We start from the raw sequence: 26045 nt of genomic DNA, 5'->3' as shown, positions 1-26045 counted from the left end.
GTATGTCACAAAGTACTGTCTAAACTAGAGGTAGACTGACGCAACACAATCCCAATGTTGCTATTGGGGAATACACATGTAATTGCAAACATATCAGGCACTACAGGGATGTAACAGCTCTGACCAAAAGATACCAGCATGAAAGTGCATACCCAGAACCAATCTCACCACATTCAAAGTGACATACTGGTAAAGCCACAGGAACAGTAGAGTATATGGACTTTGTGAAGAAAATCATCAGCATGTTTGCCACTCACACACTGCCCCTATATATACTGGCCTGATTCACAGTGTAGTCTGACACGTGACTGTGGTATGGGACATGTCTCAGTCTGTTCCTACAACATATACAATTGACAGAGCACCAGAAATTGGAGCAGCATACAAAGTCAGATAGGAAAGGACCCTCAACACTTACATCTACCCCCCCCCCCTACACAGGCCAAATAACACATTTGCATTACACTCTACACAGTTCTGACAGTCTGTCAAAAATTGCCAGAAATACACAGTCCTATCAACTGTATAGATTCCCACAGAGCATCCAGGCTTCATCCTCATATATAAGGCCTTCTACAAGTAACATGTCTGGCAGTCTGATACATCACTGGGATGATATCTGGAATTAAGTCACTATAAAATGATATACTACACCTATATACCTCTTACAGCATGACATCTGCACAAAGCCTGACATATTTGGGGGCAGAGGCCTGAGCAGAGGGGCGTTACTGACATTTTGCTGTCATAAACTCAGAAAGTTGCTGGTGTAACAGTGTTGTTGTAACATATCTGTTCTGAAGGATATGAAGTCAGAAACACATATGGATGTTACCATTTACTGACTGTAATCCTCAGGTATGCTACTGAATTACTAAGGCCAAAAAATGTGTGAGTAACACACCAAATATAAGAGTCCAAACTCTGGCCAGTCTGTGGATAGCTCTACATTTGGAAGTTATGTCAACCACATAACACTATCAGACTTAAATTCATGCAGAGCAGCCATATCCACTCAAACTCTGTCAAACTAGCATTAGTTCAACTGTATAACAGCAGTCCTTACATTCCGTCCATATGTCTGGAACATTCTACCCTGGTTTGTTGGGCTGTCTCCACAGTGTTTTTTGTAAAAGGTATTCCCAACTACACTCTGTGTTGCTGTTTGTCACACACCTCCATGAAGTACTCCTCCCAGGCAAGGAAAAAGGGCAACACCCACATGAAGTACTCAGTTATAGGAATGTGTTTCCATGCTATTGGGTATGGGAATGATACCATAGCTGTTCCACATGCAATGAGCATGTGGGGGACTTCAATTGGTGCACAGGCCATCAGCTGCTCATGAGCATTACCTACTAAAGGCAAGATGCTGCCTATACAAAATAGATGCATATCCTACATCTGTCTCAGAGAGAGGGAGAGAGTGAGAGAGAGAGAGACACACACACACACACACTCCCAGAAACAGACAGACACACACACACACACACACACACACACACACACACACACACACACACACACACACACACTGAGTGATGGAGTATACCAACTGAACTGAAAACAAATAAACACAGCTATGCCAAACAATTAAGCCTGTAATGGAATGTAGTAGGGGGCATGTAAATGTTGAAAATAGGAAGTTCAAACAATATTATGTCTCAACAACACATGCTGTACTGATATATTGCTGAGCAGAACCTATGGCCATAGAAACTGTGTCTGTCTGCGGTGACATAGAACAAAGATCAGGGCCCTGATTCACCCCTGGAAAGGATGGCTCACATATGACCACTACTGGAGTGTCTGTTGCATAATACCATCTGTGACACTGCTAGGCCACACCTAGTGCAAATCATACCATCAGTAACTCTGCTATGTCCAGCTCTGACTTGTGCCTCTTTTTACAATGCCAGTCTCTCCAACCCATATAAAATAGCTGGTCTCACTACCTTCTCCCTATCACTGTTAATGGCACTTTTCTGTCAGAAATCACACATGACACTCTTCCTCATCACCACCCACTGCCTGCCCGTACTCATGTCATCACCTCTCCTCCACATTTGCCATTACTCAAAACTGTTGTTCCCAAGTATTTACACCTATCCACCTTTGCAAACTGTACTCCCTGGATCCTCACCATTCCTCCATCCTTCCTCCCATTCTCGCACATATATTCCATCATAGTCCTGCTGACCATCACCCCCCCCTCTAGAACATTACCTCCAGGATCTCCCCAACCTGTTCCCTACTCTCACTACAGACCACAATGTCATCTGCAAACAGCACATTCTAGGGGGACTCCTGTCTGATCATGTGTGTCAAACTGTCAATTGCCACTGCAAATAGAAAAGGGCTCATAGCTGATCCTTGATATACTCCCACCTCCACCTTAAACCACACCATCACTCCCAATGCAGAACTCACTGCTGTCACACTAGCCTTGTACATATCCTGTAGCCTTCTTACTGATTCCTCCTCCACTCCTGATCACCTCATACAATACCACAACTCCTCTCTAGGCATTCTGTCATATGCTGTCGGTAAGTCTACAAAGACACAATGCAGCTACATCCAAGCTTCTCTGTATGTCCTCATCAACACTCTCAGAGCAAACATCACATCTGTACTGCTCTATCCTGGCATGAAGCCATGCTGCTGATCAGTAATCCTCACGTCCCTTCTTAACCTAGCTTCCACTACCCTTTACCATTACCTCATGCTGTGACTGATCAATGTTATCCCTCTGTAATTACTGCAGCTCTGCACATCGCCCTTATTCTCATAATCAGTACCCAAATGCATTCCATCCACTCTGCACACATCCTCTCACCTCCCTAGATTACAGTAAACAATCCGGTTAAAAAGACTACTGCCATTTGTCCTAAACACATCCATGCTTCCACAGGTTTGTCATCTGGACCAATAGCCTTTCTATTCTTAAATCTCTTCATAGCTATTCTTACTTCCCCCTTGATAATCTGTTGCACATCATGATTCACCATACCCACATCATCCAACCTTCTCACTCTCTCATTCTCTTCATATAACAGCCTTTCAAAGTACTGTATCCACCTGCTTGACACACTCTCCTCGCTAGTGCAGTTCCACCATTATCCTTTCTCTGCCTTATCTGCTGCACATCCTTCCTAGCTATATGCCTCTGTGAAGCCAATTGGTACAGGTCCTACTTTCCATCCTTGGTGTCCAACCTTACATACAACCCTTCAGATGCCCCATCCTCAGCCTTTGCCACCATTCTGTTTCCCATGCATGCCATCTCCCTATACACCTGTCTACTTTCTGCATCTGTCTGACAATCCCATTTCTCCTTGGCCAAGATCTTTCTCTGTATACTCCCCTATACATCCTCATGCCAGCACCAGGTCTCTTTGTCCTCTGTGTAGATGTCACACCAAGCCCCGTTCTACTCATCTGCCTTACTAGTTCAGATGTAGTTACCCAGATATTTGCTAACTCTTCACTGCCACCCACTGGCTGTCTTCACACTTCCCTGAACTCAACCTTACAATCACACTTTCTCAGTATCCACCATTTAATCCGTGGTGCTGCCCTCACACTCCTCCCCCTCTACGTGATCACCAACGTCGTTCCACAGACCAACCTTCCATAGTACCTAACTACACTTTCCCCTGTCACCACTTTGCAGTTACTAATCCCCTTCAAACAGGCTCACCTGCATAGGAGATAATCCACGTGTATGCATCTTCCTCCACTCTTGTATGTCACCCTATGTGTCTCGGTCTTGTAATAGTATGTAATCACCACACCCATATCCAACCTCTGTTGCAAACTCTACCACCATCTCACCTTCTGCATTCTTTTGCTTAACACAATACCTACACATCATTTCTGCATCCCCTCTGTCCCCTTCACCAACATGCCCATTGAAATCTGCTCCAATCACCACTCACTCACCCTTGGGTACACACATCACAACTTCATCCAACCACACCACAGTACGTCTGTCTCATCCATCACACTTGCAATTAGTGGAGCATATGCACTAACAACTGTCAACATCACCATCAATTCCCAGCCTCCTGAACATCACTTTACTAGACACTCTTATCATCTCCACAAACACTCTTGGCATAATGTTCCTTCAGGTTAACCCCTACACCATTTCGCCTCCCATACACACCATGATCAAACTATTTGTACCTGACTCAGATACACACAGCTGTACACCCCTTCCATCTGGTCTCTGGTGTACACAATATATCCACCTTTCCTCTGTCCAGCATATCAGCTAGCTCTTTCCCCTGCCATATGAGCATCAGAAATCCTCCAGGGTATGTCTGTGAATGCGAAAGCTACTGCCCTATCAAATGACATATGTGTGTTACAGCAATATGGAGAAAGTGTCACTAATTGAGGCACATATCCCACCATGTATGTGCATTGTCCTACAGATGTCCTGCCCTAACAGGTTGACCTGATTGACTGAGCAGCAAGACTGTCATTACAGTGTGCCATACTGACATAGAACAGAAATGTATAGCAGGAATTACCTGTGCATATGTATGTATGGTTAGGTGTACATGGCTGCCTCATAACAACTGATATGGGATGCAAAACATCAGGTGAATATGCTGTACATGTTGTACACATCTGTAACCTTAGTATCTATGCATCCAACAGAGTTACACCTCTACAGCTACTGGTGGTGTCATTGCCCTGACACAGACATGGGTAGTATAATAAGCATGAGTATCACGTTGAAATTGTAGAGGTGGCCAACTGTGTTATGACCTTGTGTCCATGCCTACTACAAACAGGGATATGACCACCCACATAGCTGTATGGCCTCAGCAATGCCTTACTTGTAAAACCTGTCTCCGCCAAAGTAGAGAAAACCTCTTTGCTGGACAGCAGCAATGCACAAAACACATAATGTGATGCTATATTGGCTGTACAGGGCAAAGTAGGAGCAGACACCAACTGGGCGGCATGTCAACCTTTGTATGAATTTACATAATAGGTCACAAGTGGATTACTGTAAGGCTAACTATGAATACAATGCAAAAACACTCTCCTTTCTCCTGCCAAATATAATGTCACAGACAACTCTGACCCAAAAGTAACCACCGACTGTGGTAAGCAAAGAGGCCAAACAGCAAAGCAAGACTTTTTATTCTTTTTATTCTAGCGCTACAGTATTTCCACCTTCAAGGAATAACAAATATTCAAAAAAGCACACACATTTATATACCACATAGTTAATTACATTCAATTAATAATCAAACAATGAATTACCCCCTTAAAGTAAACACTTCCAATTCAACTCATTGTTTAGGCCTTTAGGTACTAATGTTTTATATTTTAAAATATAAATACTTTCCTTTACAATAACTTCTCTTTCAATACATCTTCATTAATATGTAAACATTTCACTCTGTCTAAAATTGTACCTTGTAATAAATTAGTATCACTGTTATGTAACATTTTAAAATGTAAAGCAATTATTTTATCTTACCTTATATTCTTTATATCCCTCAAATGCTCCATGAATCTGATGCAAAATTCATGTTTTGTCTCCCCTATATAATATAACTGACATGGACACCTCAGGGCAAATATAACACCCTTACTTCTACAAGAATAGGTGCCTCTGGGTTCAAACTTAACTCCATTCATACTATGAAACACATTTACAATATGTGTACATAACTTATACTGCATTTGTTACAACATAAAGTTCCTCTGACTGATGGTATATCTGGTATATCTACAACTTGCATACAAAATTTACCATGTACTACCATATCTCTCAAATTTTTTCCCTTCTTATAGGAGAAAAAAGGTTTCCTTGGCAAAATATTCGCCAAAAAACTATCCTCCACCAAATATTTCCAGTAGTGCTCTATTAGTGTTTTCACTTCTTTACTTTTAATATTATAAATTGACACATAATAGATTGGATCGACCAAATTCTTATTTTTCATTCCATTTTCATATGTAAAATATATATCATTATAATTGTACTTGTTGTTATTACCCCTCACTTTACTACCTATACTCATTTCTTCCCTCATTCTACTTTGGGCTTCCTGCATGATATCCGGATCATACCCCTTTCTAAAAAACGTATTTCTGGTCTGTCCTATCTCACTTAATAATAAATCCTTTTTGCTACAAAGTCTCGAGATTCGTAATAGTTCTCCAAAGGGTAAGGCCCTCAAAACACGGGGTGGGTGACAACTAGTGACATGCAGGTATTGATTACCATCAACACATTTTCTATGAATATTGGATGAAATACCTCCATTTTTTTCCCTCCAAAATGAGGTCCAGATATATAACTTTATTACCTTTCTGAAGCCCATCAAATGACAGGCCGAAAGGGTTCTTATGCATTTCCAACATAAACTCATCAACTTCATCCCTGCCACCCTCACAAACAAGTATCAAATCATCTATAAAACGAAAATAAAAATTAACATATATTTTCATAAAATCCAAATTAAATAAAAACGTAATCTCAAAAAAGGACATAAAAAGATTTGCATAGATGGGGGCAAAAGCTGCCCCCATGGCAGTGCCTTGTTTTTGTCTATACAGCACATTATCAAAATAAAAATAATTATTCTTAAGACAAAAGTCTACCATATCAACTACAAAATTCGAGAAGGGGCTATCTCCCAAAAAATATGCAATAGCTTCCAAACCATCTCTATGCTTTATGATGGTATACAGACTGTTGACATCAACCACCAGTCAATATTTATTCTTATTCCAAGTTAAAGAGGAAACTTTCCTTAAAAAATCAAAACTGTCCTGTATGTATGCTGGGGACCTCTGAACATATGGTAGCAATATCTTATGTAATACCAAACCAACTTTATGTAAAAAAATATTTGCAAGCTGAGATAATAGGTCTACCATGAGGATTCTCCATGCTCTTATGCACTTTAGGCGGGAAAAAGAAAACAGCTATCTCACTGTTTCTGTTAAATAACCTATCCCTAACATCCTTCTCAGTGAAATAGCCTAGCCTAACACGTTTTTCTAACATTTTTTTTCATATTCAGTCACTGCTTGTTCATAATTAATCCGATCACATTTCTCATACACATCAACATTTTCCAAATGCTCCATACACATTCTGTAATATTGTAACGTGTTCATAATCACTATTTTATCCCCTTTGTCCAATGGTTTTATTATTATATCCTTCCTATTTCTCAACACTTTCAATGCCTGCCACTCTTTTAAAGTTAAATTGTAAAGTATTTCATGTTTATTTTGCAAAACTCTATCACAAATGTTCTCTCCTCCAAATCCTATCATAGAACTAAACTGAGAAATACGTGCATTTTTCTAAAGGCGGCATGAATTTGTTGAACACCAGTATAGCTGATATATCAATTTTACAATACGCATTAGGAGACATAGTCTCATCATCATTAACATCAAACATTTCCCTGGCTTCTTCATGACAGGAAAAAAAAACTTTCATCAGATTCACAAAGCAAAGAATTGTTGCTCACATTATTATTTTTTGAATGCATAGCAAAATTATATTTTAAATACAATTTGCGTGTAAATTTAAACATTTCTTGCTTAACTATATGCCCTCTAGGTAACACAGTGGGCACAAACTTAAGCCCCAAATTCAATATTGACACTTGTTCTTGTGTTAAATTACATTGTGATAAATTCAACACAAAACTTGGTTCAATACATATCTCAACGTATGAACGTTTTGTTATAGTAATGTCTGTTACTATGTCTCTGTTTGAAGTCTGTCCTGTAACCTCCTTCTGGGTAGTACTGTTGCTGGTCTCCCTGGTTCCGAAACTTATGTCGATGTTCCTCCGGACACTGTGGCTAAGGTAACTCAGGGAATTCCTCACTTCCATCCGTCTCATAACTTTAAGTACATGTAACTATGAGTACAAATTGGACACATCCACTAAGGGCAATCACAAGGCCATCTTCACATATTTCTGCAGTCTCAGAGGAACCAACAAAACCCACCTTATAATGGTGGTCAGTCACAGCACATACACACACACCATAGCTACAGCCAACCTGCTGCAAACAGATTTAGGGAAAAGATCACCACCCTGGATCACTATCAGTATACGTGGATATGCACAGCACATGCACCTATCTCCTCATCATCATGGATCATGTTCAAACTGCCTAATCAAAGTTGACAAAGGCAAGTCCCTCAAACAATGGCACCATCATCTCACCTGATCCTACCACTAAACTCTTAGGTATAACCATCGACAATAATCTTTCCTTCGATCAGCATATTAATAACACCATCAAGACTGTTAACAAAAAAATTGGATCCCTATATCGCATCAAACCTTTTCTAACCCCAGCAACTAGAACCAAAATTGCTCAATCTCAACTCCTATCTATTATACAAACCTCAAAAAATCAATCTTAATAAACTTGCAACCTGTTACAACAACATAGCTTCGCCGCCACTGGTAACCCTTTAGGACCCACCATTGTATAAACCTAAAACAACTTGGCTTTCAAAACTACCTAATAATCCCTCAACTCACTATAGCCCACAACATACTATACCTTCCTGACAACACCCCTATAATCTCTCAACCTCAACTCACTTCGCTCTTCTAGTAAAATTATGACAAAATCAATAAAAGTAAACAATACAGCAGGTGGTTCTCTATTCACTAACACTATAGGTAGAAGTTGGAATCTCTTACCTAGTGACATTACCTTGACTACATCCCTGCCTCTATTCAAACAGAAAATTAAACTTTTCTACCTAAACCACTCCTGATTAACCTTTTCTATACACACTTCTTATCTAATTTTGCCTGTTCCTCCCTCTTTAACCTTTCTAATTCTAACTATGCATAATTTATGTAAAATTGCTAATAAGTAATTGCATATATTTAATGCAAATATGTAATGAACTACATATGGTGTATATGTCTCTCTTTAAAACTAGCCTTCCCTCCGGATGGTCTTTTTAATTCTAAAATTTTGCTTTTATTAGAAGTAATGTTTTTTATGTAATGTACTTAGTATTTAGTGGAGCTTTTCTCCTCGGGCCTCTGCTGAAAATGGACATGTATCCAGCCAGACTAGCCCGGTCAACAAATGTAAAATAAAATAAAAAAGTCCCCTTGGGGCCTGATAACATTCCTGTCTGCATCCTACATGAACCCAGGCATATGCTTCCAGCTCCATTGCACACTGTATGCAAGCAGCCTGAGCACCATTGACATCCCATCTGCAAGGAACACAGCCACTGTCATCCCTCTACACAAACATGAATGATGACTGCTGGTTTATGCAATGTACTGGCCCTCATTGGTGGGAACATGACACATCAGGACCAGGAGTACAATGCATGTACATACAGTGCTGCCAGGTACAGGGGTATGATGTGTTTGTAAGTGGTGGCCAATGATAGTCCATATGCATGTGCTGGCTCTGTAAAGAACTCTGGGCAATGTCTGAGGTTCTGTGATGTGTTTCCCTGTGTATGACCTCCAGGTGCCATGCAGCAGCAAATGCCTTACATCTCTGTGGAGACAGTAGCCATCACAGAAGCTCTAATCTTAAACTATGGCATCCTTTCTGGCCATAGCCGGCAAAATCTGCAGGAGCAGACTGCCCTGGCAGATGACATTGTCCACAGAGTGAACGTGTTGGGTCAGCGTGGATGCACATGCAATCAGGTAAGGCACAGAGTAACTGACCTGATATGTCATGCCAGGCAAAGGGCTGCTGCTGTAGCAAGGGAATGTACTGCTACTGGTGGGGGGCCAGCCGGACAGGCCCCACTTATGGTGACAGAGGTGCTCCTTGCCAACCTTGGGGTATCCCCCACACAAACTCAAACATGGGAAACTTTAGTTGTGTAGGAGGGTGGCACCCAGGCAACAGGCGAGGAGCATCCAGGTAAGGCCAAAGTGCACATCAGTGTAATGAGGTAGCATTTAAACTGTCTTCTACAGAGTCTCTAGATGCATATGCCAAAGCAAAATGGATTAGTGGGTGGGGTGTAGTAATGCACACAAGTGCACATCTATGGTGAAGGACAGCAAATTGTGTAATATCATAGTATGTACTGTACCTGTGCAGAAACGTAGCGTTCATCTTGTGAAAATGCTTAATGTGAATCTGCTGACAATACCTTTCCCTCACAACTACATAGTTCCCCCTGGGCTGCACATGGGACAGCAGCTTGAACCCAGTAAGTATGGGGTTTTCCTGTTGTGGCTCACCAGTACCCCAGGTATGCTAAGGTTAATGCATGTGACCATGCACACAACTGTTACACTCAGCCATTTGGCAATATCTGCATGTTCACCTGTGGTGGTGTTTACTGCATTGCATCATGGTGGTCATGACAGGGGCCTATTTGCAAACTCACATATCTGTAGCATACCTCACAACCTGTCATTGCAGGACACCTGGAGAAAGACTGACAAAATGGAGGGACAAAGGCCCAAAACTAGAGTCATATTGTAGAAATCAGTGGTATATATTGCACATAAATGGTGAACACACCTGTTAGAATGCCAGGTATGTGTGATATACAAAAATGACAGCACAATAGACATGTTCAGAATACTGACAACCTTTCATGTGACATACAACCTGTACAATTCAATTGTAAAGCAAACAAATCTGTTAAAGGAACAATAATGACATATAACAATAGTACAACAACCTTGATGCATATGTGTGCACAGGCTGAAGAGGCTGAAGCTAGTACTGTGTTGAGGCAGCTTTCAGTATAACTACAGCAGTACACCTTAATGGGTACACAACAGCCATCAATTATAGAGGCTCTTTGATTAACAGCAACTAACGGTCAGCTGTCCTACCAGGATTATCCTAACATATACCCAGTTGCCTGCGTCAGCAACAGCCATGGTTCACATAGAGCTGATGAAGCTGATAAGGGACCCTATGTTTGAGATGTATCAACCTGGAGAAGGGTAACCAAACATTTCCGCAGCATTGCACATACCATGAAACACAGTGCAGACAGTCATCAAAAGGTGGTGAAAATATGGGGCTACAGTGACATGCGAAGGAGTGGACATCCCACCAATGTATACATGAATGCAAGACCAAAGCTGGCCAGGGAGGCTGCCAGGACCCCTGCAGCAACAGTGAAGGAGTAGCAGGAATCTCCAGCAAGTATTGGGTGTGTACTGCATGTCACAAAAACCTTCCATGGTCTCCATATGTCCTGCCTATAGGGCAGAGTTGGAAGATGGCAGAAATTCCTCGCAACAAACTATATCCAGGCCTGGTGAAAGTCTGAAAGCAATACATCAGATCTCCAAAAAGCAAGTTGGAAAATGTATTATGGTAATATGGGACCACAGTGGTACTCATTGGCCACAATTCTGATAGGTGTGTTTGGCACACTATCACCACTGCACATCACCACAACAATATCACTCCCACAGTGAAGCATGGGGATGGCAGTGTCCTGCTTTGGGGTTGCTGTTCACAAGCTGGAACTGGGGCTGTAGCCAAGTTAGAAGGAATTTTAAACAGTTCCAAACACTGGTCCCTTATTGCTCCAAAACATTCTGGTGTCTGCCACATAGCTGTGGATGGTGAGCAATTCCACCTTTCCACACAACAATGGCTCAAACCATACATCTATAGCGACAAAAGGATGGCTTCACCAGAACACATGCAATGTTCTGCACTGGCCGAGTCAGAGCCCACACCTACATTCAATAGGATATATGCAGGGTGACCTGAAGAGAGCAGTGCATAGGGGATGCCTTTGCAATCTGACATAGTTGGAAGTGTTTTGCAAGGGACAGTGTGCAAACATTGGAAAGTCAAGATGTGCCATGCTGATAGACACCTTCTCAAGAGGACTGCATGCTGTGATTAAATCAAAAGTTGCTTTAACAGAGTATTACTTTAAGGGTGTGCACACTCATGCAACCAGCCTATTGTACCTTTTTCAGTTACCAGATGTTACCTGTAACTGATGTGTATGTGCTTCATTATGATTGCACAGGTCATATGTCATATGAAATGATGGCAATGTTATGACCTGATTTCTGAGGTCTCATGTGATATATCACAAAATCCTTGTATGTTAACAGGTGTGTCTACACTTACTATATCCACTCTAAGCTTGGGAACTTGTTTGAGTAACCGGCTTTGTTTTAAAATACATGTACTGCAGGTTATGGAGTCTGCACCACCTATTAGGACATTACTTAGTGGCACCAATCCACAAGCCAACCCAGTAATGTATCAAACAAACAAAAGTGTTATGAGAAACAGACCAAACATATGAGCCACACATGTAGACATTCAGCAAAACCCTGTGCAGTTTGGGGGTATGTTCTGCAGGAGTTGCCACAATGCTATACAAATGAACAGCAATAATTTACATGGGTGCAGTGTGTGTTAGGTGAAGGACCATCACCTACTGACACCACTCACATATCCCAGAGATGTATATTAGTAGTAACAGTAATTGGAAAGGGCTGCATTGTATGATCCTGAGGGTCCATCCAGAGTGTGTATGTTATTGTCTGACTATGTGTCGTGAATGCCCCCAGTCGGCTAATGTGAATCCTGTGTAATGCCTTTGAGGCACCTCACCTGTGTGTGTGTGTGTGTGTGCGTGTGTGTGTGTGTGTGTGTGTGTGTGTGTGTGTGTGTCTGTGTGTGTATGTGTGTGTACCAACAAACCTTATAATGCCAGTAGTGATTTACATATACTGTTTTCCCTCACAGATGGACATGGTAGCTGCAGTCCCTCCTGCTCTGATACTGATGTCAGTGTCTCTGCAGAATCTGACCATGATGATACTCATATTGAAGCACAGGTGGGGTTGTCGGGCTGATACTGTGCCATCAGTTGGCATCCCACTATTATCAACCCTATCCCCACACACAGTCACAATGCCCAAACATGCCCCATCACTAGTGGCCACAGATAATGGACAGTTGGTGGGTGGTGGCATGGAACAGGCTACTGTGGTGACTATGGCAAGTGAGGGTGCAGAGTGCTGGTGAGGTCTCACACAGGCAGATGGGCAGGGGTGCTCCGAGGAGAATTGCATCCCATCATGCCCCTGTTGCAAGTGCCATGGCAGCAGTCCCCAGATGCATGTTTCAGGCTGTCATGGGGGCACAGGCATGTAATGAACATAATACCAGACATATACGCAGGGTCATGGATGGGCACATCCCTGGTGTCTGTGGCAATGTGAACTCACTGCAGCCATATGTGAGCGTACTGGGGTTATGGATAGATGGTGGGGGGTGACCTTGGCACTCCTCAACCATGGAATATCTGTGCCTGAGCATTTGGCAGACACTGGCCAGCAGCCATGTGGCTGTAGGGCAGCACCATGATCATCTCAGGGTCTAGATGGCCATGCACCTCTACATTCCCATGCTGGCAATACCACCAGCTATAATGAAGGAGGTGTGCAGTCAATGCCATGATGCAGCAGGCCATGGGCACAGGATACTGGCTGGTCCCAACAGGGATGTGGATCCAGCAGGCAGCAGTCACCAGCAGGGAGTAGTACTGCATCTGTACTCGGCTCTGGTGGTGTCAGTGATACCATTGGCAGGCCCAGTTCTTGTGTCCATGGCCAGAGACAGTGAACTGTACACCCTGCCATGTACGAACCACAGCTGTCCAAAGTACTCCTGTGTAGGGCGCCCACATGGCATGACTGTGTGCATATGAACACACACACATCACCATCAGAAAAGTCACCTACACACACCCACACACACACACACACACACACACACACACACACACACACACACACACACACACACACACACACACACACACACACACACACACACACACACACCACCCCTGCACTTCCCATTTAATGAAGACTCCCCAAACACACACACATGAAGTCAACTGTGTGGCCCAGCCTAGGCTTCTGGCAAACCCACACAACACCCTGTGCATATGATGATACCTGTGCCACATCCATACCATCCAGTCCATTGATGCAGGGACCTGCTTATATGAGTCTGATGCACAGGGTGACTTTAGTTTAGTGTAGCTATTTGATGCTGTGTAAGGTGCTGTCATCTGGCATTTGTAATGGGTATACATCAAAGTGTGTGTGCACCTTTTCAGCCATGATGCATTATTGGTGTTAGTAACACTAAGTGAATGTGTTCTCACATGTTGTATTCTGGTTGTGTTCCAGGTGTTTGTGTATCAGCAGGATGTGCCCCTGCAGATATCACCAACAAGGGGTATGGCAGTGTAGTAACACATCAACCACATCATTGTTGGGGTAAAGCTGTATCTGCACACATTTCCCAGGTATGTGTAACAGTTCTTGGATGTGCCCCAAAGCTTATAGGACTGAGGGGTTGTATCTCAGTCTATGGTGGTTAACGTCAGCTCTAGTATAGTGGACAATGTTAAGTGTGGTGGGTGGAACACAGATTGCTAATGCCCTCAAACCCAGAGGATAGTGTGTCAAACAAACACATAGAGAATACTGTTCACACCCACACACATGTACACACAGGATCACAGTTGCCAGTGTTGTGTTTGGAACTCCTATCCATCAAGTTGTGGTACCACACTATTATGCGGTTATTGCAGGTGGCACAGGACTACTAGTGTGATGAGTGTTACAAGGTACCTGTAAGGTGAATGACATCACGTGACTTTGTGGGGTATGTGAATGGTGGCTGTACTGGGTGTGTGAGTACTCATAATAGTGCCGCATACAAATCTACAAACTCACAACCACTGCTATATACACCAATGCACACGCATGTGCACACACACACACATACACACACACACACACACACACACACACACACACACACACACACACACACACACACACACACACACATGCACTTGCCAGTACTGACATTAGCAGACTAACTTATCTTGTTATTTGTGCCATACTATTCCATACTGTTGCACAGGGCTTATAGGGCTGAAGACTGTCTACAGATACCACTACAGTTGATGTGAACAGCGGACCTCATACAGTAGACTTAGGAATGTGTACTGTGTGTACCATGGCATAAAATATGAATCCATGCCCATCTAATGGATGTCATTTCACACACACAAGATACTCTTCTGTTACACACATTTGCCAGGACTGGGAATAGAAACCCTACCTACTTATTTATTGTTACTACATTGTTACACATTTATCGCATGCGCCACAAAGGTTATAGGGTGACACTTGTCCAAAGGTACTTCTAAAGTAAGGGACATCACTAGGCCTTGCAAATTATGACAATGGGTGATGTACTGGGTGAGAGAGACCACAAAATACTTTAAGCTACACATATACAGACTTACAATAATACACACACATTTGCCATGATTCATATTAGAACCCCTAGCTATGTGGTTATTGGTATTATAATGTTATGCAGTTACTGCACACACCGCAGAACTTATAGGTTGTGGAGTGTCCCAAGGTACCTATATAGTGAATAACATCTACAGCACTTGTAAGGTATGGCAATGGTAGTTATACTGGGTGAGACGGGCCACCAACTACTTTCACCTACATGTCTACATACTCACAAACACTTTCAGACACACACACACACACACACACACACACACACACACACACACACACACACACTTGGCATTATTGAGATCCATCGGTTCAAAGAGTCATAGGTGTGTATGTGGCAAATGCCCATGGAGGCTTTACAAGGCTAGCCCATGGGAATACCCTGGCATCATGCCACCTGACGATACACCCCAGTGTGTCTACTGAGTATAGTCACTAAAGTGATCCCCAGGGTGTGTATTCTATTCTCCATCCAGTCCTCCTGATTTCTCTTGAAGAGGGCCAGTGATGTTCTTGGCTTGACATGTATGTGGCATCCATTCCATGGTGTGGCCAGTCTCTGGGTTGTGAACCTGCCCTTCCAGCTTGCCCTGTTGCTTGTGAGGACGGGGTTGAGGTATCTGGGGCATGTTTTATGGACAGATTGGTTTCCTCAGATGTAGCATTCCTCACAGGGTTGTGTCAGACATGACTGTGTATGTCAGGCAGAGATCGCACCTAAGTAGCCAATATGAGACAGAGATTCATTGCAGTTGTTGGAGTCTGTATGGGGCAAGTGTATAGTACCTATGATCCTCTTTGTGAGGTACATTTGCACCCTCCCTGTTGTTGCTGGTGTGCAGTGGGGTTCATGGCAAATGGACCATAGTACACATTGATTGGCCTACTGAGCGGTGTGTACAGGGAAACAGTCCTTTCACTTCCTGGATTGAACACCCTTAAACAGGAGAAGTGACACATGGAATGACTTTCAGAAGACAGTGGCACTGTGGTGGTCACCATACAGCTCATTGTCAACCTGTGTTCCCAGCTCCATTATACCAGCATCAGTGTTCAGTGGACTACCATCAATGTATTACTTTATGGGAATCATGTTGTACCCAGAGAGGATCACAGCACATCATCTGGCATTGAGCTTATGTCCAGGGTTCTGACAACAGTCTTAGATCTCAGAGAGGCCTTTGTTAAGGATGTCAACCTCACGTGTGGGGGGTAATAATAGCACCCACCTTGTAGTCATATGCAAACATTGTTGGCCAGGTTACCTTTGTACTGGGCTGGTCCTCAGAGGTGTGGATCCCAAACATGGGGGAACCCAGGTCCACAATCTGTGGGACACCACTCATGACTGTTCAGCAGTCTGACATGGAGTCTGCTGCTTTTGCACTGTGGGTTCTATCTGTGAGCTGGTTTGCAGACCACAAACTGATCTAGGAGTGGCTACCTACCTAACTGTGTTTGTGTATGATTCCTGAGTGGTGAGTGATATACAAGGATTAGATGGGCAGCCTATCTTGTTATCTATTCCATACTGTCATATAGTAATTGCACATGGCACAATACTTATAGGGCTGCAGAGTGTCTACAGGTCCCTCTACAGTGGATGACGACTGTGGGCCTTGTAATGTGGACACTGGGACCTGTACTGGGTGGGCAACAGCAAAAAGTAGCAAAACCCACCACTCAATGGATATGGTTCTCACACCAACACAACAACTCCCCCAGAGACAGGATACTGTTCACATACACACTTGTCCAGACTGAGATTAGAACTCATACCTATTTATTTATTGTTACTACAGTGTTACACATTTATCACACACACCCTGGAGTTTATAGAGTGAAGGTTGTCCAAAGGTACTTCTAAGGTGAGGAACATCACCGGTCCTTGTAAAGTACGGCAATGGGTGATGCACTGGGGGAGAGAGGCCACAAAATACTTTAAACTACACTTACACATTTGCCAGAACTGGGATGAGAACTCCTACCTAACTATTTCTTCATACCACAGTGCTACACAGTTACCGCACACACCATAGAGCTAATGGGGCTGAAGCCTGATGAAATGGACTTCTAAAGTGACTGATATCTGGAGGACTGCTAAAGTAGGGAAAGGAGAAGTGTACTGGGTTTGAATGGACCCAAAAGCTTTAACTTGTAAACACACACTTTAACATTTGCCAGGACTGAGATTAGAACTCCTACCTAACTAGTTATTTGTACTATAGTGTTACGCAGTTATCACACACACCACAGACCTTATAGAGCTGAAGCCTGATGAAAGGGACTTCTAAGGTGAAAGATTTCTGCAGGACTGCTGAAGATGGGGAAGGGGAAATGTACTGGGTTTGAATGGACCCAAAAGCTTTAACTTGTAAACACACACACACACACACACACACACACACACACACACACACACACACACACACACACACACACACACACACACACTTTTACATTTGCCAGGACAGAGATCAGAGCTTCTGCCTATTTTGTTATTTGCATTACAGTGTTACACAGCTATCATACGCACCACAGAGCTTATAGGGCTGAGGTTTGGTGAAACGGACTTCTAAGGTGACTGATATCTGCAGAACTGCTAAAGTAGGAAAAGGGGAAGTGTACTTGCTTTGAATGGACCCAAACATTTTAACTTGTAAAACACACACACGCTTTAACATTTGCCAGGACAGAGATTAGAACTCTTCCCTAACTAATTATATTGCAGTGCTATGCAGTTACCGCACACACCTCAGAGCATAGGGGGCTGAGTCTTGGCAAAAGGGACTTCTAAGGTGACTGATAGCTGCAGGACTGATAAAGTGGAAAAGGGTAAGTATACTTGGTTTGAATGGACCCAAAAGCTTTTACTTGCAAGCACACACACACACACACACACACACACACACACACACACACACACACTTTTGCATTTGCCAGGACTGAGATTAGAACTCCTACCTAACTAGTTGTTTGTACTATAGTGTAACACACTTATTGCATGCGCGACAGAGCTTAAGGGCTGAGGACTGACGAAAGGGACTTCTATGGTGACAGACATCTTCAGGACTGCTAAAGTAGGGCAATGGAAAGTGTACACTATGTGGGGATGGCCTGTTCATTCCTAGATCCTACTGACATTTATCCAAGTGTATGAGCATGCCCTGTGTGACGTTCTATTGTACATGTGGGACTCCATTCTAGGGATTGTTGTACTCCAGTCCAGTTTGTTTTGTGCTATAGCCATACCTCTCAACCTGTTGATGTAGGATATCTGGAGATAGCCTATCAAAATGGGGAGGCAATAGGCCATACAGTGACTGTGACTATTTCTCTCAGTAATGTATGGGTTGCTAGGGTTACATGGCTTGTTTTAGCAGACATCTGACATATATGCCATTTTGACACTGTCATGTATTGTTTCAGTACCTGATGACATACTACCTCAGATCATCACAGTGATTTACCAGAGGAATACTGGATGGATGATGCACACACCAGGATTATGAACCACATGCTATGCATTCTTGTACAATCCAGCCTGTTGAGAGCTGTGCCTACAAGCAGTTGACTGCTGGTGCTGTGGAAATGGTCCAGCACCTTGGTGATATATTACAATGGTGGAATCTATGTGCATTTCTGTTCTGGCCTGGTCTGATTTCCAGTCCACGGTTGGGTAATATAAGTCAGACAGGATCAGGGTGACAGGCAGACTCTGGATAGATTTGTATGGGATAAGATATGTGTGTGTGTGTGTGGGGGGGTCCTGGGTCAGGTATGTTCACCCATAGCTACCAGTACTTTGCACAGGGGTCTTTTCAAAGTTTGACTGCACTTGGAGGGTATTGTGTGTGTCAGACTGTTTGACCAGCTTGGAGGTGTGTGTGTTTGTCTCACATATATGTATGGCCCACCTCATTTTACTTGGATTGCCGCATTTTGGGGTCAGGGTGTGTAACTCCCCATGGCTGTGGGCCAGGGTTCTGTGGGTGAAAAAATGTCACCATATTCCAGGGTTAGGACTGCCTACAATGAGTGCATTCCAATGTTTAGACTCCTAGCCCTGCCTTGACTGTACAGAGTATCACAGAATGTCCACATCCATGACTCATGTATCTTGTTGGCTACCCACACAAGTGTAGTTTTCAAGGAAAGGTGTTTTGCAAGTTGACATTGCAGTTGCAGACTTCGTACCCATCAGACATTCCATGCTACTGTAATCATTCCATCAACTTTATAACATTATTGGAGCAGTATTTCAAAGGTGCCCTTCTCTTTGGACCTTTTTTACCCCACTATTCATGGCTTTGTCCAGATTTCTGGCTCTCTGACACTGGCAGGTTTTCTTCTAGCAGTTAGCAGCATATCCTTTCTTTGCATTTTGTAGACTGAGTTATGTTGGTGTTATGGACCCCATGACACTCCCTAACAGGGCACTGTGGGTGAGGCATGGGCATTTGCCACAGGCCTGTAGGCCAGGTGTGACAGATGCAGGCCATCTGTAGCAAGGCAGTGCATTCTGATGATCATATGTTCCAAGGCTGCCAGCAGTGGACAACTTTGGGATGGCACCAGTAAGCTGACTGTGGGTGTTACTGACAATTGCTTTCTGTTTTTGTTGAGCCATCACTCTAGTTGATGGCTGGATGCTGCTTAAGGCTAAACATGTTACTGAATTTCTATGGGACTGTGGTGGGGGTGACACATCTGTACACAATACACATTTACAGAGACTGTGCTGATATTTGCTTAACATTTTGGTCCCATTTAGCACAGTGGTGTGCCCTATCTTTGAGACTACAGACATAACAATATCGACCAAAGGTCAGATTGCTCTGACATAAACATTTATAGTTTCAGATTTCTGACCTCAAAGTCATACTGCCACTGCCAGACCTGCTGTGATAGTACTGTGTAAAATTCTGTAGGTGGGGATTTTATGGATGTCGCCATGTGCGGGCCTTTGCAGGACATTTCTCTATGGTTTTCTACAGCTGATCTGCTGAGTGAGGCTGGGGGTTGGTATGGGACCCCCACTTTGACATCCCATGTGACGTATGACCCCCCCCCCCAGTTATTTGGCTCACCACGTATACTGCAGTGGTATTTGTTGACTAGGGTGGTACTGCATGGTGTGGGTAGGCCAGTGCTGGGAATACACTTCTTGCTGTCCCACAGAGCTGTCAGTTGTCAGCTGCTACACCAGTAAGCCAACCCATTCCCTTGCCTGCTTGAATCAATACCATAGAAATGCTATCAGAACATTCCACTCCATTCATTTATTTTGTTAAGGAGACTGACTTACCTTGTGCCTGAGGCTGTTGTGAGGATAGTGCTTGAGGGCTGACTATGTCAGAGGCACGCAGTACACTGCCTCTACACGGTAAGGTATAGGTAGTGTGATGTTTGGTATCCATTTTACTTTGTGTGTGAGACAGAGAGAGAGATCAGTCCCTTGGGCCCTACTGTGCCAGTGTATGTGCTATGCTTTGCTTCTTTGCCAAGGACAGGGCATACTGGGCATGCCTCTGTCTGCCTACAGGGGCAGACTCAGGATGTTCTTCCACCAAGTCTCATTTTGTTCCTGCTGCAGCTGTTTCCACAGGATCATATTGTGCAGCATGCCACATACTATGAACATGTGTGAACATGTGGCTGGAGAGTACTGCAAGGCTCCACCAGATATGTCAAGGCAGCAGAACACTGACTTGAGCATCCCATATACATGCTCTATATTGATCCTGGTTTGTGCATGTGCCTCATTATGGAGTTCTTGTGTGGGTATGAGTACATTTCTGATGGGTGTCATCATCCACGGATCCAGTGCATAGCCAGCATCCCCCACCAGATGGCCATGTGGGATGTTCCCCCTGGCAAATGCCTGGTACAGCTGTGACAAATGCCAGATGTGGGAGTCACAATAGCTTCCAGGGCTGCCAGCACACACATTCATGATAATGCCCTGGGCATTGCACATGAGCTGGTAGTTGATGGAGTAGAACCTCTTGTGATTTAGGTAGCCCTACCCTGGTCACCAGGTGGTGCTTTGATGTGGATGTACGTGCAGTCTTTGGCACCCAGTACCTCTGGGTATTGTGCTACACAGTGGAAGAAACGCATATTGCTGGTCCTCTTCTCACAGGCGCTGGGGAAGTAAATGTGCTCAGCGGCATGTGGTTGCATGGCATCCAGGAACTGGTAAAGTATCCTGAACGCTGATGCCTGTGAGACCCCATGATATCTCCATTTGGTCTTTGGAAAGTACCTGTAGCTAGTATCCTTAAGGCTACACATACCTTGGTATCCACTGGGATGGGCTCCCTTCTGTTGGGTCTGTGTCTGAGTTGAGGCTGGCACAGTTCAACAAGTTGCTGGAGTATGTCCCTGTCCACCCTGTAGCACTCTACTATCTCCAGATCATGTAGCCCCTGGTAGGTTACCCTGGGTCTGAACACTCTCCTCCTCTTTTGCAGTCTGAGTTGGTTGTCAGCAGTATCCTCTTCACCACCCTCAGTCTCTACCATATACTGATAGATCAGAGCAAAACCAGCCCCTAAAATGTTTTGTTAGTTTTTGTCAGTTTAAAATTCCCCCGAATGTGTACACCAGTGGTGCAGAGTTTGTGGGAAAAAACAGACTGAAATGTGTTAGCATAGTTTATAGTAGTGTGTTCGGCTTTTGCCTGTTTAAGTTGGTGATTCTGATACCTTACACCTGCTGTTTCCCCTTCCCATTTCCTCCCTGTTTAAACCCTAATGCATCCCGTGCATACCTAATGCTCAGTTGTAAACAATTCTGCCATTTCCTCTTTTTTTTTTTTTTTTTTTTTTAGGCCCGGTGCACACGGCTCACACCAGTTTAACTAAAGTATACAGTTTTAAGCAGAACTGGCCATCCCTGGACACAGACATGCTCTGCATTTCATGGAATAAGACAATACAGCCTCAGACACACCCCCTTCCTTAGTTGTGCTTAGGTAAGGGCAAACATGGGCCATTAAGCTACAATGTGCTTACAGCAAGCATGACACACACCCTTTTCATGTTAGCTGCTTCTCCTGTCTACATGGTGGTGTTAGAGCACCTACACGGTTAGGTGCAGTTTAATACTTAGAAGGAATTTATGATTCAGTATAAATACCCTCATTTGCATATGCCACTGTCTTACTCCCTAGTTAACACACTTACAATGGGCCTTTTCCCTTAGCAACCACTATTCCCTGGTATTGTTTTCATTCTGCATGCCATTAACTATAATGGCAAAATGCAGATTTCTGTAAAAATTGATTTTCCCCTTTTTATTTTTGGCATGATCCCGTTTGGGTGCTGCTGCCCTGTGCTTAAACGTCCGAGATTGGCCAAAAAAAGTTTTATTTAAAAAAAACTGAAACTATTTATCATGCCAAAGGCCATATATTTAGCCATTGGCATGTCTGCTAGATATACTGCATGCTTTATTATGAGCTGCCATGCCTCCATTTTCTAATTTGCAGAAATGTGTTAAGCTAGTAAATGAACACATTTCTGCTTCTTACACTATTCCTGCATGGACCTGCCTGCTTGCTGAATCAATAATTCACCTCATTTGCATGGTTTTCACCAGCAAATAACGTAAATAGCATTAGGCAGTGGTGTCCGTGCAGGAATAGTGCTGCCAAGCTCGTGCACATCAGATCAGTTGTTTGCTGAGTCTCTCTACGGCCATATTCCGTGCAGCAGCTGCTGTACTATTCCTACACTCCGTGTAGGGTTTAATGAATCCTGGGGAATGATATTTCAATATCTATTTGATGTGATAACTAGTTCAGTAATGCTGTATAATGCAGTCCATCAACAAATAATACATTAGTTATGAAAGAATAACACGGCAGGACTTGCATTACAATACATTAGTTATATCGAAAGGCATTGAGGTAGTTTTCTAAGATTTGTGATCTTCTTAGTTCATTCAAGCATTCTTGACTTTCTGAAGTTTGAATTGATTTAGTTTTACTATAGCCACTTAGAGTAAAAAAAAATAAATATTTTTGCACTAAAAACAGCCTCACTTAACAAATATGGCATACCAACATGGTCACTAGTGAGTACTCCTATAATGTATTCTCTGTTTCTGAATTGTCACTGTTTCTAGACAAGGTCTTTGTCTCACCTAGATAGAATATATCCTATATGAAATTTATTAATAATTTACTACAACTTGGGAAAAACACTGGGCTTATGTTTTCATAATAATACCTGAAATCCACTTAAGACCTCAACTGCTGGTGTAATTAAGATAAATGAGTCATTCTCATTAAATGTTCCGTCTGTTATGTATTTATTTTCCTGGAACTTCTGTAAGTAGTGTGACAGTGCCAGCCCAGCTATCTGGAATTTTGTAAATAATTCTGTGTCATTTGTGAATATTAATGATTCATATGTTTGTCTTACAAATGTAAGAGAACTATATGTTATTTGTATATTAAACTACTGGTGCATATGTGTGTATTGAACAGGGTTTGTACAGTACTGAGCTTCAAGGATGTGTCCACAGTATACACTACTGGAAAAGAACAGAAATGTATATAAACTATATACCTGTGCAAATGTATGTTCTAATAGCAGAAGCTGGAACATACAGAGTTAACTTACAAAACTTCAAGAAAATAAGTTGAAATTAAAGTGTTTTATGATCATGTTATCTCTCAGTTTCAGTTCAGTAGCAGACACAATGTCTAGAGCTAGAAGTTTTTGTATTGTCTTGAAACAGAAATAATTACTAGGTTTCAAATGTAAAAGCTTTTTATTCTTTTATGACTTCCAAGTTCTGCAAACTTCTGAGACGTATGTACTTCTCAGACAGAGATGTTAAAATTCTGTTATCTGTTTAGCCTGGGAACAGAAGTCAGGTGACAAAGAGAGATGTCATCCAAGCTAACCCAGCAGTAATGTTTATTATTAATTTAAGAACAATCTCAGAGAGAGACTGGGCATTTTTTATCTTATCTTGGACCTAGAAACATCCACCCAGCACTTGTGCCTGTGTGTTGCCTGTAAGTAAAAGTTAGGGCATAGTATCTCTCTTAGATATAGATAGGAATATAGTAAAGATTAGTTCAGATGGTTTCTGTATTTATTTGAGACTGTGCTGCAATGTTGTCTTAAAATATTTTCTGTGATTTTGAACTCTGAAGTAACTGTGTTTATGGACTGAGTATTGTCTTTTACTTTTATTTATTATTAAATATATTTAAACCTATCTTTTTGGCTGATATTTGTGAGACATATTAAAGCTCTTAGTGTACTTGCATATGTATTAAGTGAAACGGTACAGTCCATTCATAAATAGCCTTGCTTGGTCAGACTAACATTTGGATAATAGTAGCATTACACAGTAGAATTAGAAATCCTTTGTAAGTGCTTTATAGTAGCTGATAAGTAAGAGTGGCTGGTGGCAGCTGGTACTATCTTATAGTCTGGGCAGAAGGGAACATAGCTAGTAAACCTGTACCAGCCTTTCCCAGTGTGTGTGCGTGTTTGTATATCAATCATATCTGAAAGTGTGTGTGTGTCAGCTACATGGGCAGGGACACAAAGCACTGGTTGGATGGAGAGGGTGATGGAGGTCTTAGCTTGGCCACTCGGCTGAGATTGTAACTCTATAGCTGTGCCAGTGGGGAGTCTTATTGAGGATCTGGAGAAAGAGGGAAAAACCAGCACCAGACTGACTGTGAACTCTATGTGCTCTTAAGGGAAATTGTACTTTACTGAGTGTATACTTGTCATCCTTCCATTGTGTATATCCCTCACTGTTGCCAGTGATGAGGATTGAGGCTCCTTGATTACTGGGCCAGTACAGGGGCGTGACAAGTACTATTTGGTTTAAGTAGTTCTGCTTTATGTCGTGTGTTTCTAATACGTAAATTCAAAAACAATATTACATATGACAGTCCTTGGAACTCCTCAGTGCTATTATCTGATGTACCAGAAAACAACATATATATTTTATATATATATATATATATATATATATATATATATATATATATATATTTTTATATATCTCCTATATTTCTTGGAAAGTATTCAAAAACTTAATCATATGTTTTGTGAAATTCTGTAAGATCCTGGTTTTTGGATGTCTTGGTGAAATGAAATCTTTAGTTTTTTATTTTGCTTAAAAAACAATATTTTTCTGACATAAATTGTGTTCTGATTTCTGAAATGATATTTCATGAAATCAGTAAGAAATGAATGCAATTTATTAAGTGACTAATGGCAGTCTGAGATGTGATTTTTGTTATAAGTACTTTTAATCACATGAAATATGCATGTACAGAGATGGTTCTTTGATATCATTATGTAATCATTTTCTACATCTATCCAGAAACTCATATGGGTGTTCTGCTGCTTTTTCCAGTATTTTCTGTTTCATCTGATATGACTCACACTTTGTACACATAATTTCAATCTCTTCATAGTGCTTTAACACCAGATAAATGTTCCTGCCAGCACTTTCATTTTTCACAATATCATAGTGATTGCCTCAGATAACTATTTGAAATATTAGTACCTGATAGTGTGAGTCCTGAAGCACTGAGGTTGAATGGCCAAAAAAATGGACTTACATATATTAAGTCAAAGATAGTAATTTCTCACAATATACTCTTTTCTCTGAAGTATGGTGCTCTTAGAGTCTAGGGGTGTGGGAGGC

The sequence above is a fragment of the Protopterus annectens genome, chromosome 7.part0 (assembly GCF_019279795.1).
Source record: "Protopterus annectens isolate FY-2018-M chromosome 7.part0, PAN1.0, whole genome shotgun sequence".
Lineage (NCBI taxonomy): Eukaryota > Metazoa > Chordata > Ceratodontiformes > Protopteridae > Protopterus > Protopterus annectens.
The sequence above is the reverse complement of the archived record's forward strand: the minus strand, read 5'-3'. Positions refer to the sequence as shown.